Below are 18,525 nucleotides of genomic sequence, written 5' to 3'. Positions count from 1 at the left end.
TAAGGAGATGGAGACCAAGGAACTCATCGACAATCTTTGATCAGCCTCTCAAAGAATCCCGTGCTCTTCATTGCACATGAGAAATAAGTTATGCTATGGAATGAGAAACACGTTGTTCTACTTACTTTTTCACTAGGAGTAACTGGCCAGGGGCTGTTGAAGGAAGGGAAGGCATCATGACAGCAGACGTCTGAGTCTATTTACAAGTTTAGACGAATGATACCAACTATAATCCCTCTATGTTCTGCCCATCCACTCAAGACACATCGAGATGGCAAAGACCTGCACGACCCATACTGGCCCCCTGGTCACACACTAGTGAGTAGTTGTCACACTTGGGTCAACAACTAGTGAGTAGTTGGTCCAGCACCCCAGGCCTGGGCCAGACATCATAGTTCCCTTTATCTCACCATCTTGAAAATCCAAGTGACAAGGTTTGTGAAACGTCTCAGAGATCATGTTTTAATTTAATTTTTATTTTTGTTATAGTGACAGGCAATTTTGAACCCGAGTTGTAAAATTACTACTCAAAGTTCAATGAATTCACACCAGCTATGGTTTGTACAGCACTTTCTGTTTATACCGCACTTTCCCCATGTATCACTACATTAAATTCTCATTATTATCCCATTGAATAATCAGGGCAGGTATTGTATCACCATTTTGCAGATTAGGAAGCCAAGGAACAGATTTTCAATCCTATGAACAAATGTACACATCCTTAGAGAGGATTGCCTTTGAAAGGAAAACCTCACAGAGAGATGTCAGGACTCACACCGAAGACGCGCGATCAAGCCTCCTACAAACTCCGTAAATCATGCTTTATTCAACCTGCCATCAATAGCCATGTCAGAGACCTTTAACTTCTCAGGATGAGAACCCTCCTTGCCTGGTTGAGATACAGCAACCTCAACGAACAAGACAGAATGAGGTGAGCTCAGCTCTGAAGCCTGCCAGCCCCAAGACAGGTTACACGCGTCATTCATCAGCCGAGGAAGGAATGATGGGAAAAGGAAAGCATATAGGAACCACGTTTCAGAAAATGAGCATTCCAGCTCTGGTCTGCCACTTTCCAGCTTGGTAACCAGTCTTCAGTCCCTCTGAATCTCAACATCCTCTTCTGTGAAATGGGAGACTAAGCCTTGCCACCTACTAAGCCCCTGGAACGGCTGGTTTCTATTTAGACCTGGGTTAATCATGGCCTTCTCTGCTCAACGCCAGTCTTTAGAAGCTTTCAGGGCTCACCATTGTTTCATGGTTAAAATCAGAGGTAAGATCCTGGGCCTTGTCAGATTTCCTTCAGTTTCCTCCCCAGTTGCTCAAATATGGGTCCAAGTACACACACACACACACACACACACACACACACACACACCCTGCCTATCACCTCCATCCCTCCTCTTTCCCCAGGACTCAAAAGGTTGGACAGAAAGATTAATTATCTTTAGGTTCTGTTACCTTTCTCCACTATGGCCAAGCACTGGTTGCTTTGATGATTGCTTTAAAAAGATCCCTGTTATAATTTACTGAATATTCCCATGTACCAGGGAGACTATAATGTTGTATTCTGGTCTCTGCCTTCATGGAAATCTTATGGGTTCATGAGAAGATCAAGTCACCTGAATTCCATAAGCATCAGTCTTCTCTTTTATAAAATGGGGATAGAGATAATACCCTCCTTTTAGGTTGTTATGAGGATAAATGAGATAAAGCATGTAAAACCCTCAGTACAATACCTATGCAAAATACACTCATTATTCTTGTTCCTGATTACTCTGAGTATTCTGGGGGCGGCATTATACTAGAGTAAGGGGTCAGATGTGCGATGGGAGATCTGAAGAAAGTGGAACTCTACCTATTCTCAGTAGTCTTTAACTAGAGAAGATTGGTAGGAGAAAGAAGTAATACGTATGACTTTTTGTCATTGGAGAAGATGCTTTTTTACTCTTACTTGATGTGCTTAAGAGGTGAGGAGGAATCCACTCTGGGCCACAATCATCAGTGTTGCAAATACACAACAGCAGTTCCTGTAAGTGCAGAGAGGGACAAGGTCTCTGCATTCACGGAACAACCCAGCTAGGTAGACTGCATTAACGATGGGAGGAAGGATAAGTAGGGGAGGCTAACTCCACAAGCAGAGATGTGCCTTCAGAAAGGCGTATGGTCTTTTGGTCCTTTGCAGAGGGGAGGACTTGTGGTGGGTAGAACACAAGGTGGGTTGGAGAAGTAGACTTGTAGACAACTTTTTCAAAGTTATAGATGAGAAAAAGGAAGACATTTGTTAAATTTTAACTAGCATCAGCACTTTGATAAGTATAGTCTTCAGACCAGAAATCATCTGCCTTCTTGTGTTATTAAAGTAATTTCCACTAGCCAAGTGGGCCCCTGTCTCTAAAGTGTGTGCAAACAAGTCAACAAATATGAAGCGCCAATTTTGAGTCAGCCATCTTGGGGGGTGAACTCTGAGAAACAAGTCTCAAGCTGATGCGGGGAAAAAACAGAAAACATTAAAAGACTGAGCCTGGTCACAGCATGAAGCAGCTCCAACACATATCCCAGTTGCTTCCCACCATGCCTAAGAGCTATCACCATTGTTCTATTTCTTCCTTGACAGTCCTATCTGTTGCCACTATATCCATGCCAAGAAAGGACACCAGACAGAGTATTTTGCCTTGAAACCAAGAGTGGAGGATTAAAGGAAATGGGCATCTCTGCTGAGGTGTCCTCCTTTGATCAATGCACCTTATTAAGTAGGTCTATTTGGAGAGCTTAGTGTTGAAAACTTCCTTTCGTGGGTAAGGGACCATCAGGATAAACTATTGTCTCAACTCCTTTTCCCCTCTAGCTCCCTCAGCCAGCCATCTGGAAGAGTTCAGGACAGATTGTAGAGGGTCCTGAATGTTGGCTGAGTAGCTTGGACAGAATTCAAAACTGAGAGCCAGGTTACAGGACGATATCAAGGAGGTGGCGAAGGTAGATACCAAGAGAACAGGAGTTCCCCCTTGCGACAAAAAATCGTCATGCCAGAACGAAGGGTCACGGGTGTAAATGGGCTTTACATAGACAGGCAACAACAAAACAAGGTTTCAGTGAGTAATAACAAAGCAATTCTGCCCTATAACCCAACCTTTTAAGTCCTACTTACAGAGAGAGAGAGAGAGAGAGAGAAAGTCATTGATGAGACTTCCTTCCTTTAACTCTTAAGAGTTAGATAGAAGTAGCCCCTAATTTAACCAGTGTTTACTGAACACCACCATGGGCAGTACGCAAAGGTGAATGAGACATGACCATTACCTACACAATCAAGCATGAGAAATGAATGTGTAAGCAACAACCTTGCCCGATGGAAAAAGTACAACCCATCACCCAATGGAAAAAGTACACTTCAAAGGTATTTACAAAGGATAAGTAATTCTGCCTGAGGCAGTCAGGAAAAGAAAATGACTTCTCAGGAGGTCCTTGAAAAATTAACAGTTAATTGGAGTTTGTAAAATGGAAGAAGTTTCTGTGCCCACCGTGGACCACTTCCCTTAACCGTATACAGGCATTCACTATCCTTCTGTTGTGGAAATTATATGTGGGATAAAAATGCAGTGCTTTCCCTTCTCTTGAAGGTGTAAGCCCATCCCACCATGTATCTGTAAGGCAAATGACTGGGATGGTGACTGAGATTTCTGGAGGAAGAAGAATCAATCCATAATCACTTTTCCCAAATAAGTGTAGCCACCTGAGTGGCGAGCAGAATCTTTGTTTTATTACCATCTAAATTCTGACTCTTATTTTTTCAGAGTCTCATATTATCATGTCTCTTTTCTATGCTTGGGAGGGAGTCTCTGTTTGAATTGATCCCTCTCTGGGAGCCCCCCGATGGAAGCTTTTCTTTCCCTTTGTCTCTCTGGTGTTAGACTCAGAAACTCTGAACAAAATTTCTCCATCTTCCCTGTAGCCTACAGATAGTGCTTCCCATCACTCTTTTGTTCATTCAACAAATATTTATTGAATACCAACCATATGCTTGGTAGGGAGCTAGGAATAGAGCAGTGATTTAAAAAATTAAGTCCTTACCCTCATGGACCCTACAGTCTGTTGGGAGAGGTAGGCAATAGATAATTGAACATATAAAGATATTTTTTTAGAGATTTTATTTATTTATTTGACAGACAGAAAGGCAGGCAGAGAGAGAGGAGGAAGCAGGCTCCCTGCCGAGCAGAGAGCCCGATGTGGGGCTCGATCCCAGGACCCCGAGATCAAAGGCAGCAGCTTAACCCACTGAGCCACCCAGGTGCCCCTGAACATATAAAGATATTAATATATTACCAGGCAGTCATGAGTTCTTTTGAAGAGAAAATGCATAGTAGGCGGATATCCGGGATATTGTGCAGAGAGTTAGTTATAGGGTCAGGAATGCCTCTCTGAGGAAGTGATATAAGGGCAGAGAAAGAGAGTGGACATGTGAATGCCTAATGGAAAGTTGTTTCAGGCAACAGAGATGGAAAGTGGGGCCATCCTTGGTAGGGCTGATGAATGGAAAGGGAGAAAGTGTGGCTGGAGTAGAGTGAGCAAGAGAAAGAATGACGGTTGTTAGCGAGACCACCAAGACAAGGTCATTTAGATCTTTTGGACTGATAAGGACTTTGGGTTTCTTGCTAATTGGGGTGAGATGTTTTTGGAGAGCTTTGAGCAGAAGAGAAACATGCAGGAGTGTAGGTCTTGGTAGTGTCTTGCTGGCTATTTGGTTCAGAATAGATGGAAGAGAGGGTAAGGAATCTCCTGGTAAGGAGCTGGTGTACTCGACTGAGCAAGAGATGGCGATGACTTAGACTAGAGCGGTAGTACAGAAGGTGGTGACAAGTAGACCGAGAGCATATGTGGATGGAAGATTCAGCAAGACTTAAATAAAGGATCAGGTGTAGAGAATGTGAGTGAGATAAAAAACCAAGGGGGGTAGGAGAAGAACAAATGAAACGAGATGGGATCGGGAGGGAGACAAACCATAAGTGACTCTTAATCTCACAAAACAAACTGAGGGTTGCTGGGGGGAGGGGGGTCGGGAAAGGGGGTGGGGGGTTATGGACACTGGGGAGGGTATGTGCTATGGTGAGTGCTGTGAAGTGTGTAAACCTGGCGATTCACAGACCTGTACCCCTGGGGATAAAAATACATTACGTCTTTATAAAAAAAATAAAAAAATTAAAATACAAACAAACAAACCAAAAAACCAAGGATAACTACGTGGTTTTTAGCCAAAGCAACTGAGCAAGCGGTGGGGCACTTACTAAGATCTGAGCATGGAGGCGGAGAAACAGATCCTGTGTGTTGACATCAAGGCTGGATTCGGGGGATTCCTGCTAGGCATTCAAGGAGTCATACTGAGTAGGTCAAGGAGGTATGGTCTGACGATTTCATATTGAGTAGGTCAAGGAGGTATGGTCTGACGATTTCACAAAGTTGGGTGGTTTTAGGGAGGAGGAGAAACAACTCTGGACACAGCAAGGAGAGCCAAGGAGAGTACAGACGCAGCCCCAAGGCCAGAGGTAGTGGAGCAAAAAGTAAGAGCAAAAAGAGCCAATATGGAATGGATTAGAGGGGAAACAGGATCCTCAGGAAGATGTGGGTTCAGTTAAAGCAAGAAGGCGATGGAGCTGCTCAGGATGGGATTGAGGATCCAGGGGACTTTATCAAAGACGGAGAGCACAGTTCCACAGTGCTCCGCGAGAGCGTTTGGAGTTCGGGCATCAGTGCAAGTGATAAGACAAGAGGAAACTTGTGAGCCTTACAGGATCATGGATTTAAAAAAAAAAAAGGAACCTTAAGACAATAAGGAGAGTTTGCTGTCCACCCCTCCCTCACCTCCAACAATCTCCTCACAACACAGATCTAATGTCTGCAAACACTGTTTCTCTACGATACCTGGGACAGAGATGAGAGAACAACCGAAGGGAGAAGCCCTTGAACGATCCCAAACATCTACTCCTTCCAGGATATAAATCCTGCGTTTCTGAAGGTCATGTCAGCACTGATGGGATATGAAAAACTCCACGATTAAGGGCTATATGCTATTCTCACCAGTGTGTCTTACTAAATGTCCCAAAGCCGGTGGTCTTCCCCTTCCCAGGTTAGGAGAGGGCATGTGGTCACCCCAGGTTCTACCCCAGGTCTTGTGGATAGAGGTTGGGAAGATAGAACAACAAGCCTAAAAGAGCTTATGAAAGAATTACAAGCCACAAGCCCTTGCAAAGAAAGCCAGCAACTCTAGGCGGTGAGAGATGGATCCCAGCACATTAGGTCAAATGGATGTCAGTCTGTTAGGATGCCCAGGGGGACCACAGAAGGCTCATGGAGAAGGTGGCCTTCATGAGGTCCCCAAGAATGAGGGGGGCATTCCCGGGGTCACCTGAGGCAGTGGACAGGGAGGTGGGCTGTCTGAATCAGCATCTATCAATTCAGTAGTGTGTCTCTGGGTGAGAAAGGACCCTTCCCTCCTGCTCATCATCTTTCATAATTCTAAATCAGAGGGTGATGGAAAACCAACCCCAAGCTCATTTCAGAAGGATATGGAAAGGGAGAGGCAGAGGGGAAAACACATCAGAAAACAAATTCATCTTCTCAGCACAGAGACAAAAGACCAGGGCTTGGTCCGGAGCTATAAAGACTGATCCTTCCAAGCCTGAGCCAGTTTTTCAAGACATTCAAGTCAAGTAGTGATAAAAATCCCACTATTCACTGTTATATTAATGGCTTCTCCACTATATGCAGATAGGTAAAAGCATCATATCTTTATTTGCATTTCTTTTTCTATTGCCTCCAGCTCACTGAATTTCTCCCTTATCTGCCAAGAAATGTCTACTTTTAAGGTATTCTTTCATTTCCTCATGCCATTGGCTGTCAAACGACTTAATAACTTGCCCATCATGGAAGTCAAATATAGTTTATTAAAAATGCATGTCTCACTCAGCCAGATGCCCTCTGGCAGTCTCCAGACCTTGACGACTCTGTCTCAAAGCTTGGGAGTGCAGAATGGTCTTGGCTGGCCAGCCGCGCCGCCTCGCCTGGTAATCACGCTCACTACCCAGATTCTGCCAAAGCGGCACAGAGAAGGGAGGTGGGAACTGTCCAAGGAGGATGTGGAACTGGGCCACTTGTCTCCCCGGAGGAAGGGAGACCTGGGCCTGAGAACTTCCGGACCATCCAGCCAGGTCCCGGGGGAGGAGTGTGACCCTGAGGAGGGCGCTGGTGCCCCGGGGTAGGAGGAAACAGCAGCAAAGCAGGAGTGGGCTGTGTCAGGTCCGTGCGCTGGGATGATGAATCAGGCCCGGGATGGCTCACATAGCGAGGCTACGTCGCTGTTTGCAGGGCCTAATGAGGCGTCTGCCGTCCCAGATTCAGAGTCTGAGTGCGGTGGTGGCTGGAGGAGAAGCGAGGAGCCTGAGCTACAAACACAAAGGGAACCAGAGGTTGCCGTTTCCAGCATCTGCCGCAGGGATGGACAGTACCAGAATCATTCTATCAGGGTGTGTTGCCCCTTCTCCAGAATGTCTTAGAGCAGCCCCTCAGCTCCCTGGTGATGCTGTCTGGCTCTCCTGGCGAGAGCCCCATGGCTTCAGCTGATCCCTTGTTCTTTACTCTTCTGGGCACGGCACAGATGAAGGACAGCTGTGTGTGCCCCGCCATACACAGCATCTCCTCATCTACGTGCCGACTGTCCTCAGGCCCCCTCTTTCTCTTCGCCTGGATGCTAATTAAGCCCCCGATCTCCCACTGCGGTTTCTGGCTCTGCTCTCACCTCTGGCTTAGGAAACCATGTGCCAGGTTCTACTTGATCTGCTCAGAAACATCTAGACCAGCAGTATGGGTGGAAGGGCCCCACTGCACTGCGGGAGAGAACGGAGACGTCCCTCTCGGAGAAGACACACAACCCTAAGGCCAAGAGGAAGCCCGGGGTGCCGCAAGCCCGAAAGCATGGCTTCCTTCACAAGGCGAGGGTCTGGGATTCCTCCAGGGGAAAGATAAGACTGGGCTGAAGGAATGGAGAAAGAGAGGAAGAAGGTACAGGCGGCATGAGGAAAAAGTAATGAGAAAGAAAAACAGAAGGAAGGGAGCAGAAGGAGGGAGCTGGGTCATGAGGTCGGACAAAGAGAAAGGGAGGAAGAAAGCAGAGGAGGAGATGAACAAAGGAAGAGCCAGAGTAAGACCAAAAGCCAGAGAGGGAGAGAAAGAAGCACCCGTCCTCTGTTGAGACCACCAGCAGGGGAACTGCCCGCAGCCGGACAGCCAGAGGAGCAATGGGCCAAGGGTCCTTTGCCTTGAACTTCCTCGTCACCTGCAGTGGGGAGCTAGCAGGTGCTGACCAGGCGTGGGGGCGGGCAGGCTCCGCAGGATCTTCTGGAAGAAACCCTGCAGGACGGAGGGGAGAGGACAAGATAGAAAGAGCGCAGAGGCCTGCAGGGGGGCGTGGGGGGGGCAGAAAGACAAACAGTGACAAGCTGAGACAGGAAGGAGAGGAACTCAGAGAGATGGCGGGGAGGCTGATAAGGACGGGAATGGCAACAAGAATGATTGGGAGATGGGGAGAGAAATTGAGAGAGATGTCTTGAGATGGAGAGGATAGTGAGAGGGAAGGAGGTCGAGGGAGAGGAAGGAGCAAGAGAGAGAGGACAGAAGATGTACGGCGTGGAGTTGGAGCCGCGGAGAATGGAATGGGTCCTAATTTTGAACCTTTGCCAACATCTGAACTTGCTATTCTGCTATCAATTTTTCATCTGTCACTAAGACAAGCAGAAAGAGCTAAGCTGCGGGTTTTGTTGATTATAGAATGTTCCATTCTGATCTGTACTGAGGGTAACTGTTCCCGGCTTCCAGATGAACCCAGTGCAGTGAGAGAGTATGGGAAGCAAGGTGGGGGCAGGGCGCGGGGTGCCCCACCCCCGAAGCTGCAAAACCAGAATCATTTAGTGACACCCTGCAGGGTTGGAGGAGAGACTTTCTTACACATTAGTGTCACTCCTTGGGGACAGGAGGCTTGGTGCCACATTAGGGCATCTGTTGTCGTGGGGGTGCTGGAGCCAGCCTGGCCGCCCGCAAAGTCTCCCCTCTACCTCTGCCAAATGCCAAGTGAGACCTCTCCCAGGGGCTTTAGCACGACCTCACGCAGATGACTGCTGCCCATGCAAACAACAGCTGCGATCTCCTCGAGGGGGGCCGAGGTGGGGCCGAGTGAATGGACGGAAGGGCCAGCTCGCCTGGGTCCCTCATCCCCATCTTCCCTAGGAACTCCCACCCGGGCAGCGGCACACGGAGAGGAGGGAACGGGAGCACGGGGAGGTGGCAGCACGCTCCACTGCACCTCTCCCCAGAACACAATGTGACATGAGACATCGGGAGATGGCAGCGAAAGTTCAGGGGAAAAACACACAGTTATTTATGGCTCGGGCATCTGTTGTCAGATCAGAAACAGAGACCTGATCTCGGGCAAATCCAGCAGCCTGTTCGAGAGCAGATGGGGAGGTGTGTGCAACGCTCAGTCCTGTTCGGTTCTCAATTTATTACTATTCCTCATCTCCAGAGCCCATCTCCAAAGCAGACATTTGTCCTGGCCACAGTGCCGGGAGGCTGGGGTGGGAGGATGGGTGGTTATTTCCATCGTGTGACTTGGAGCCTTCCATGTGAGAAGAGAAGGTTATGGCAAAATCCAAAGAGAGAAGGTGAAAAAGGGAACACTCCGACCCAAGAAGACCGCAGGCTGAATGGCAACGGGGTTGGCCGGAAAGTACACAGATCAAGACGCCAACCTTCCTCTGCCCTGTCTTGCCGAGTGACCTTGGGCAAGTCATTCCGGCTGTCCTTTCTGCCACAATTATACAATCTTGAGATTGTGTAATTGTCCTTTCCCAAAGATACACAAAGATGGCCACTCTACCAGAACGTGATGGAAAGAGTACAAAATTGGGAGTCAAGAGGTCTGGGTTCAAGTCCTAATTTGCTAAGGAGCAGTTCAGTGACCTAAGGCAGAACACGTTTCCCTGCTGAACCTCAGTAAAAGGGAAAAAAAAGGGACAGATGAGTTTATCAGGCCTTTTCCCATTCTAAACATGCCCCAATTCCATGAGAAGAAACCTGGAAATTGCCAGAAGACAGTGAAATGAACAGTCTCGGGGATTCAGGGCCATAGCTGGTAATTAGTCAACACTGGCTGAAGGAAATACAGCCTCTCAACACGGTTCCTGGGCTCCCAGCTCGGTGGGCTCAGCCCTGCCATGCGGTGTAGATTTCAGGCCCCCATCGGTAGAGGTAGACACCTGCACCACCCGATGTCACCCTGGAGCAAACGACCCATCTCCCAAGACCTCCCACAGTGGCATATGCCTGTCTCCAAAAGCACTTCTCAAGGAGAGGGCAGAGGGCAGAGAAGGAGGAAGGGGGGGCAGTCTGGGGAAAGACGCTGCTCGGGGCTTGATGGGCCTTGATTTAACTCTCCACGCCTGCACCAACTGCACTGCCTTGGATTTGTAAGGAGGCACTGTAGTCCCAAGAGACACCTTATTTTTCCCACTTGAGATGCAGCTTCTCAACTGAAAATATGCAACAACCAGCGCTATGTGTTTCATTGAAAAGCAGAATTAAATTTCCCAACCGGCCTAGATCCCTTTACACCTCCGTCAGGACGATTCAGAAGGCAATTCCCAGGCAGGGCCCACAGCCAATGTCAAGGGACTTAACCTCCCAAGGGAGTAGGGCGGAGAGACCTTCTCCTTGATCTGACTGCAAGCACACTGGCTGGTAAGCCCTGGGCCCAGGAGAGCTCTGTGCACGGTGCAAACTGGAGAGTCTGATGTCATAATAATGGTAAATAAGCCCCAGGTAGACAGATGTTGTCATTGATGAGACACAGGTGTCTCTACCTTCAGTGCCGGGAGAGCTGGCAGGGGATGGGGGATTTGCATTTCTGCTCCCACTCCCAGGGGCTGTCTGCCTCTGAGCCTCACCTGGGCCCTTTGCATCCCTCTCACTGCCCAGGGCCTCCTACTCCTGGGAACTCCATGCCTCGCTGCTCATTAACATTTGCAAGTGACCTAGCCAGACCTCGCTTTCCCCCAAGCTTGATGCCTTCCCTGCAGTATTCAGCTGGAAAGGAGGGGACGATCTGACTGACTGCCCCCTCAATCAGGACTGGCTGGGAAGTCTCCGGAGGCGCCTCTGGTGTTGGGACCTGAGGTCTGCCTCGAGGTCCAGCCAGATGCCTCGGCGAGGAGACGTCGGGAGCTAGATCTCACTCCCTGCGGTGGCAAAGCGTTGCCTCCGAGGAAGCCGTGGCCACATCTGGTGAGATGACGAGATGGCTCTCTTCCTCCGGGCCTGGCCAGCCTCTTCTGGCAGACCGCGTCTCTGCAGTTGCTTTGGCGGCTGGTGCCTGTTTGCAGCTTACCCCAACTAATGTCTGTCGGTGGACTAATTACCATCAAGGATAAGAAATTAAGAAATTATGAATGTGTAGACACTTCTGTTCTCATCCTAATGGTTTATGTATTTAATGGTTTATTATTTAATGGTTTGTTTATTTTATTGATGGCATCTGTCTTCATTTGAACCTTACCAAGTACAGATTGGACTTGGATTTGTTCTTATTTGGGTTTCCCCCACCTCGGCTACCTCCTATTGCCCCTACTGAAGGGGACAGTCATTGTGTAAATGGATGGATGGTAGAGAAATAGATAGGTAAGCAGATAGAGACACAGACACATAGGCAGAAATAAAAGGGTCTCTAGGGTGGCAGAAGCTTTCAAATCACATTTATTGAAGGAACTAACAGTGTTTGGCCTGGAAAAGGGAACATTTCAGTGGGATTACAGCTGTTAAAATTAGAATTATCTATTTTTTTTTTTCTTTTAAGAGTAAGAGTGCACGAGCAGTGAGGGAAGGGGCAGAGGGAGAGAGAGAATCTTTTTTAAATTTATTTACTTGAGAGGTAGAGTGCACAGAGGGTGAGGAAGATGCAGGCTCCCCGCTGAGTAGAGAGCCTAATGCAGGGGTTGATCCAAGGACCCAGAGATCATGACGTGAGTCAAAGGCAGACGCTTAGCCAATGGAGCCACCCAGGAGCCCTGGGAGAGACAGAATCTTAACCAGAGCTCAAAATGGGGCTCGATCTCACAACCCTGATATCCTGACCTGAGCTGAAATCAAGAATCAGATGCTTGGGGTGCCTGGGTGGCTCAGTGGGTTAAAGCCTCTGCCTTCGGCTCAGGTCATGATCTCAGGGTCCTGGGATCGAGCCCCACATCGGGCTCTCTGCTCCGCGGGGAGCCTGCTTCCTCCTCTCTCTGCCTGCCTCTCTGCCTACTTGTGATCTCTGTCTGTCAAATAAAAAATATTAAAAAAAAAAAAAATCAGATGCTTAACAGACTGAGCCACCCAGGCACCCCTAAATTAGAATTACCTTTTTAAAATCATTTTAAAAATTGTGACGTCTAATACACCTGCATCAAAGTACAGAAAGTCAATATGTAGTTTAATCAATCATGAAAACAGACTACTGCATCCACCAGGCTCATCGAGATCTAGAACGCGGCCAGCTACCTCCTTCCGGCCCCTTCCTTCTGGCTTTCTCACAACCACTCCTGTTTCCTGCCCTCAGAGGAAACCAAGGTCCTCAGAGCTCTGTCTTCTATGGCAATCTGTTTTTCTTTTTTTTAAATTTTGTTTGTAACTGACGACCTACATATGTACTCAGAACAATATAGTTTACTTTTGCCTGTTTCTGAAATTTACATACATGGATCTGTGTGATGTCCCGACATGTTCTGCTCAGCCTTGTGGGTTTTTTTTTTAAGATTCTGCGCACAGTTGCTTGTAATTATGGTCTGTCCATTTCTGTTGTGTTATTTCCCTTGAATGATATACCATAATTTATTAATCCAACTGAATGCTAGTGAGTATCTGGTCTGTTTCCAATCTGGAGCCATTATGCTGATAATGCTGCTATCAACAGCCTCACTTGTGGATGGATCCTGGTGCACATGTACTCCCAGGGGGTCTAGGAAGGAAGGAAGGGGGTGTCTGGGGAATTTCCTAATCAGACCACCCTGAACAGTGTTTTTCAAACCAGTAGTTTCAATTTGTGATCCCACCCGCAATGATAACACTGCACCTCGTGTTCTGGCATTCTTGCTCTTGTCACATTTGTATCATATTTCCTGCCGATGTGATGAGTATGTAGCAATATCCCCACGTGGTTTTCATTTGAATTTACCTGCTTATTAATGAGGCTGAGCACCTTTTCCCCATGCTTACTGGCCATTTATAGGACTGATCCAGTCTTTTGACCGTGACTTTTATTGGGTTGTGTGTTTTTCTTCTTACTGTTTGGAGGGGTTTCCGATATAGCATGGATTGGAGAGATTTCTCCAAAGTACGTGCATCAACTATCTTGCCTTAGTATGTTGCTTGCATTCCATATCTTAATGGACTTTTTAGATGATCAGATTCATGATGTTAATGTGGCCAAATGTAATGACTTCTAAATTTATGATGAATTCTTTTTGTGTTCTGTTTAAGGAATATGAAGACAAATAAATATTTCTCTCTGCACTTCAAAATTCCAAGTTGAGATTTATATCTGTATATTTAATTTGAGGAGTAGAATTGTATCTACGGCTAAAAAGAGGCACATTTTCAATACCAGAGAAGGTTTGCTAACATTTCAGGCTGGACAACCATGAAATGGGCCGTCTTGCTCTCCCTGCCACCCAGGAGGTTCCAGAAGAGAGTGGGTAAGAACCTACCAGGAATGTTCTAGGGGAGGTCTGCCTCTCTGGTCTTTTCAAACTCTAAGACTGGAAGACTCTAGTGAGTAATAAAATCTACTTTGATAAACATTCAACGATAACCAGTAGGGGGCTTTAGCCATGACATGAGGTGTGATGCATTTGACTCCTTAGTTAAGCCAACAGACGTGAATATGGGCACCCACACTCCTGTCTTATATTGGATTTCCCTTTTGTTGCCTGGTCTCAGGGCTTCTCTCTCCTCATTACTAATCCCTAGTTAGGGTTAGGGTTAGCAGAATACCCAGCCCACGTATGGTCAGTGGGTACCACGGGCTAAGGTTACAGGCAGTGGTGGAAAATAGGGTTTACTTCAGGCTAACTCAATTGGTGGTGGTTGCCTGGAGAGCAGGACTCAGGGAGAGAAACAGCATGCCTGTGAGGCTGGGCTTACTCTGAGAGTTCTCAGTATGGAGCTCTGCAGAGAGATCAGCCCAAGGATGTGGGCTGCCCCGGAGGCCTAACCCTGAGCTGCCCAGGCTCCAGAGGACAGAGCTGGAGGCAGGCAGCGCGGCCTTTGCTAATGCTTGGACAGCAGAGGAGATCTAATCCTAATCCCCCAAACACAGACCTTCCCCAGGTCTGTTTGTCTTCCCCTAATCCTCTAATATTTAAAGCAATTTCAATCCTGTTTGAAGAGACTTCCCAGCAGTTTGAGTCTGGGGCCTCTGGGGGAGGGGGGCGGTGAAGGGAGGGAGGGAGGGAAGAAAGACGCAGGGGAGGAGCAGAGCGAGAGTGAGCCCTGGAGAGGAGGGAACCGGGAAGATGGCAGGCTGCCAATGCTCCCTGACATCCCTTCCTGAAGCTTCCCTCCCAGATGGCTTCTTCAAGGTCTCTGAGAGTGAGGATGGAGAGAAGGAGAGAGGAGAGAAGGAAGATCTTAGGCTAAGATGGTGCCTTTGAATCAAGTGACTTCATTCATTCATTCCATCAATAGGTCAGTTAGTCAACCTACTACTTACTGAGCACCTACTGTGTGAGGCTGAATCCAAGCCAACCTTGAGCAGATAGTTACCAGGATCACAATTACAAAGAAGTGCAAGGCGCAGTGGGCTCCCACACAGGGTATGGATGTGTCTGCAGACGAAGAGAGCTGACCTTCGGTTTATAGGCTATTTTTACCACGTCCCTCATGCTTTTTTGTTCCTTGTTGGAAAAAACAAAAACAAAAACAAAAACAAAAAAACAACACCCAAAAGATTCCTGCTTCCTCTATCTTGGTGTCCTTTGTCTCTGGAACTCCTTAGTTCCTGCTCCGTCAGCTTGGACTACACAAAATTAGAAGGGCTCTAGCATGTTATAGTCAGCACATGGGAAGGAACTGGGAGAAAGAGGTGTCCCAGAGGGAGGAAGGGAGGGATTCTGTCCAGCAAGATAAGTGAGATCTGAAGACCTGTCTCATTCCTGACACCTTGCCTTGTTTCAGTAGCCAGGGAACAGAACGTGCCTCTGAGCATGTTGTCCTCATTAGAGAACATTCACCTGTTTCAGGAAGGGTCCCTCCCTCTGAGCCATACTCTTACTTTTATAAATGTTTAACTGAAGGAGAGGGAGAGAGAAAGAGAAGGGAGGTAGAGGAGAGAGATAAGGAAAAAAGAGGCGGAGAGGGAGGGGGGGGAGAGAAATGGATAGATGGATGGATGGATGGATGGATGGATGGATGGATGGATGGGTGCAAAGGCAAACAGACTGATAGATCAATCTATCTTAGATGGAGAATAGGTTAATTTCTAGGATTTTAAAAGAGAAGGCAGAAGGTATAAGAAAAGATGGTTTTATGACCTCACAGCATGCAAACGACAAAAGCATCATCTTAAGCAAAAACAAAACCCAAATCATCTTACACAATTTTTACAAGAGGAGCACCGCAGCAGACGCCCAGCAAAAGCACAATCTAGTTAGACCCCCTCAGGGCATCAGGGTAGAGAAGTGAGGAAGGCACCAAGCAACCACTAGAATAAAGTCTGCCTACACATTCCTTTGCCTTCCTCCTTTATGCTGTGGCAGGAATGCAGGCCAGGCTTGTGCTGAGCACATGCTTATATTTGAATTAAAAGTATATAAATGGAGTCTACCAGGAAATTAAGATCCCCAACTTCAACCTTAAGCCTCAGTGCGCTGGATGGCCTCCATCAGTAACTGCCCGAGTGACCTTCGGCTGCCCTTGTGAATGCCAGGGCTCAGGATCCTCATCAGGAAAAGAGGGATTAGAGGAGGCGGTCCCTCCAGCCCCACCTACCTTTGATAGTCTCTGATGCTAGCCAGGAAAGCACTAGCAACCCCCAGAGCAACAAGCAAGCCTGGCATCTTGCCAGGCTCCCACAGCTTCTTCCAGAGGCTTTTCCAGATGGGATCCTTGATGCTTAATAAGCATCTGAACCAAGATGGGAAGCCCTCCTCCCACTAATACCTCATGCCCATCCCAGCATCTTCATCAGCATCTTCTACTCTTGAAGACCTTTCCAGCGTCTCGCAATGTGCTCAAGTGGCTATTTTTATTTTTTTTTATTTTTTTATTTTTTAAAGATTTTATTTATTTGACAGAGAGAAATCACAAGTAGGCAGAGAGGTAGGCAGAGAGAGTGAGAAGGAAGCAGGCTCCCTGCCAAGCAGAGAGCCCGATGCGGGACTCGATCCCAGGATCCCGAGATCATGACCTGAGCCGAAGGCAGCAGCTTAAACCACTGAGCCACCCAGGCGCCCGCTATTTTTATTTTTAATTGTCAGAAGATACATTTGCATTCCTGATCTTAGAGAAGTTCCTCGGATCAGATCCCTCTGTGTCTTAGCCCCTCATCTCGCAAGTGATGTCAGCCTTGGCCGCGGTAGGCAGCCGTCACGCTGACGTCATCTTCAGCCCATCTTCTGCTTTCTGTCCTGGGGTGGCTCCATCACCACAGGGATGAAGGCTGTGCCTCAGCCCCACTGTATGTGCTCCTCCTCACTGAGGCTGATCTAGCTGTTGCTGCTACAGAGCGTCAAGGGCAGAACCCATTGCTGAGGTCTCAGTGAGATGCCACGTGGTAAGAAGACACCTTGACCTCTCATGGTCCAGTGGATTATGCTGGATCCTTTCCACCCTGGAAGGAGAAGGGCTTTGTCCTTTCTGGACCTGACACCTACTTTGGATACTGGTTTGTCTTTCTTATTGGAAGCATCTCTGCCAGCATCACTCTCTGAAGGCTGGGAAAAAACAGATTTGCTGACCCGGGATCCCACGTAATATTGTCAGACTCGGGACATATTTTATGGCAACGAAGATAGGAAAATGGACTCTTGACTCTGACCCACTGATAGTACATACAGAGCATCGCCTGGAGCAGCAAGCCGGAGCAGCCGCCCACACCCCAGCTTAGGGGCAGCGCCCTTTGAGGTTGGAGTGCTGAACCTGCTGCTGATACATAGTTCTGTGTCCTTAAAGGCTAAGGAACCAAGGACCCGATGTCACTGTGGTCCCTCTCACTGTCTCTCCTACTTGCGGGATGTGTATTTCCAGTCCCTGCCAAGCCTGGTTCTTTGGCATTGGAGTTTCTGGTTCCCAGATAGGGAACAGCAAGGGTTCTACCCAATCTGATAATATCTACCACTCATGCTGGTAGATCCTGAGGCCAAAAAGCAGATCTTAAATGTAAGAAGCCAGAGTTGCTGCTCTATGATAAGAAGAAAGAAATACATATAGAGCTCCAGTGAGTCCCTGGGGCATGTCTCATGACCAACATGAATAGGCAGCAGTCACAGCCTAGAAGGGAGGGGAGCTTACACCTCGTGGGAACAAAGACCTGGGTCTTCATTGGGGAAGCAAATAGCCTAACCCAGCTGAAGTTCTGGCTGAGAGCAAGGGGAAACGATAACCTGATGGAGGAAGAAAATGATGACCTCAATGGTAGCCGGTGGGACTAAAGCTTGTTCCCCTAAACTGTGGTGTACTATCTTTTCTAGAAACTGTGGGTGGCCACCGCCTCCAAATTCTGATGACAGAATGAGCCGACTTCACATGAGACACAAAAGGATCTGAGGAGTACAAGGAGGAACTGTATGTCACATCTCTGCTCTCCCCAACTCACACAGTCTGATTTCAGCCACAGATGCTGAGGATGGAACGTTCCATGCGGACTTCAAGATTCCTCCTGCCCAGAACACTGGGGCTTCAGACAGTCACCATCGCTCTTTTGCCTTCTTCCAGGGGCTTCATCATTGCAGGGGGGAAAGGACCCCGTTGTTCAAACATACTCAGGCAGCCTAAATGTGTGGAGAAGTCAATGGCCAAGGGCAACGCTGTGACCAGGATAGACACCGAAGGAGGGCAGAGTCTTCTCTCAGCTCATTCTTTGGGGGACAATTCTGACCCACTCCTCTATCCTCCTCAGAAGGCTCCAGGCAGGATAGAGGCCTAGCTGTTTCTGGCTATGACCTCCGTAACACACACTTTTGGGTTTTCCTTCTTCCTTTACCTTCTCAGCCTCCCATTCCTGCTTCCTGGAATGATCTCTCAAAGAACCTACAGGTGCATGAATTTGCCTCGGGTTGTGCTCTCATAGGGAACTCAAGATAAAATAACACCCACGCTATATAAACTTTAAGCTCCACGAATCCTGGACCCCCTTCCCGCTTGTTAACGGCGGCACTTGGTTTGGGCCCACCACACTGGTCCACGCTGACTCTGCCTTGTTGGGCCCCGGAACAGTGGGCTTCCGGCTGGTACGCC

Source organism: Meles meles, chromosome 8 (genome assembly GCF_922984935.1).
Source record: "Meles meles chromosome 8, mMelMel3.1 paternal haplotype, whole genome shotgun sequence".
In the NCBI taxonomy this organism is placed as follows: Eukaryota; Metazoa; Chordata; class Mammalia; order Carnivora; family Mustelidae; genus Meles; species Meles meles.
This window is presented reverse-complemented; position numbering follows the sequence as displayed.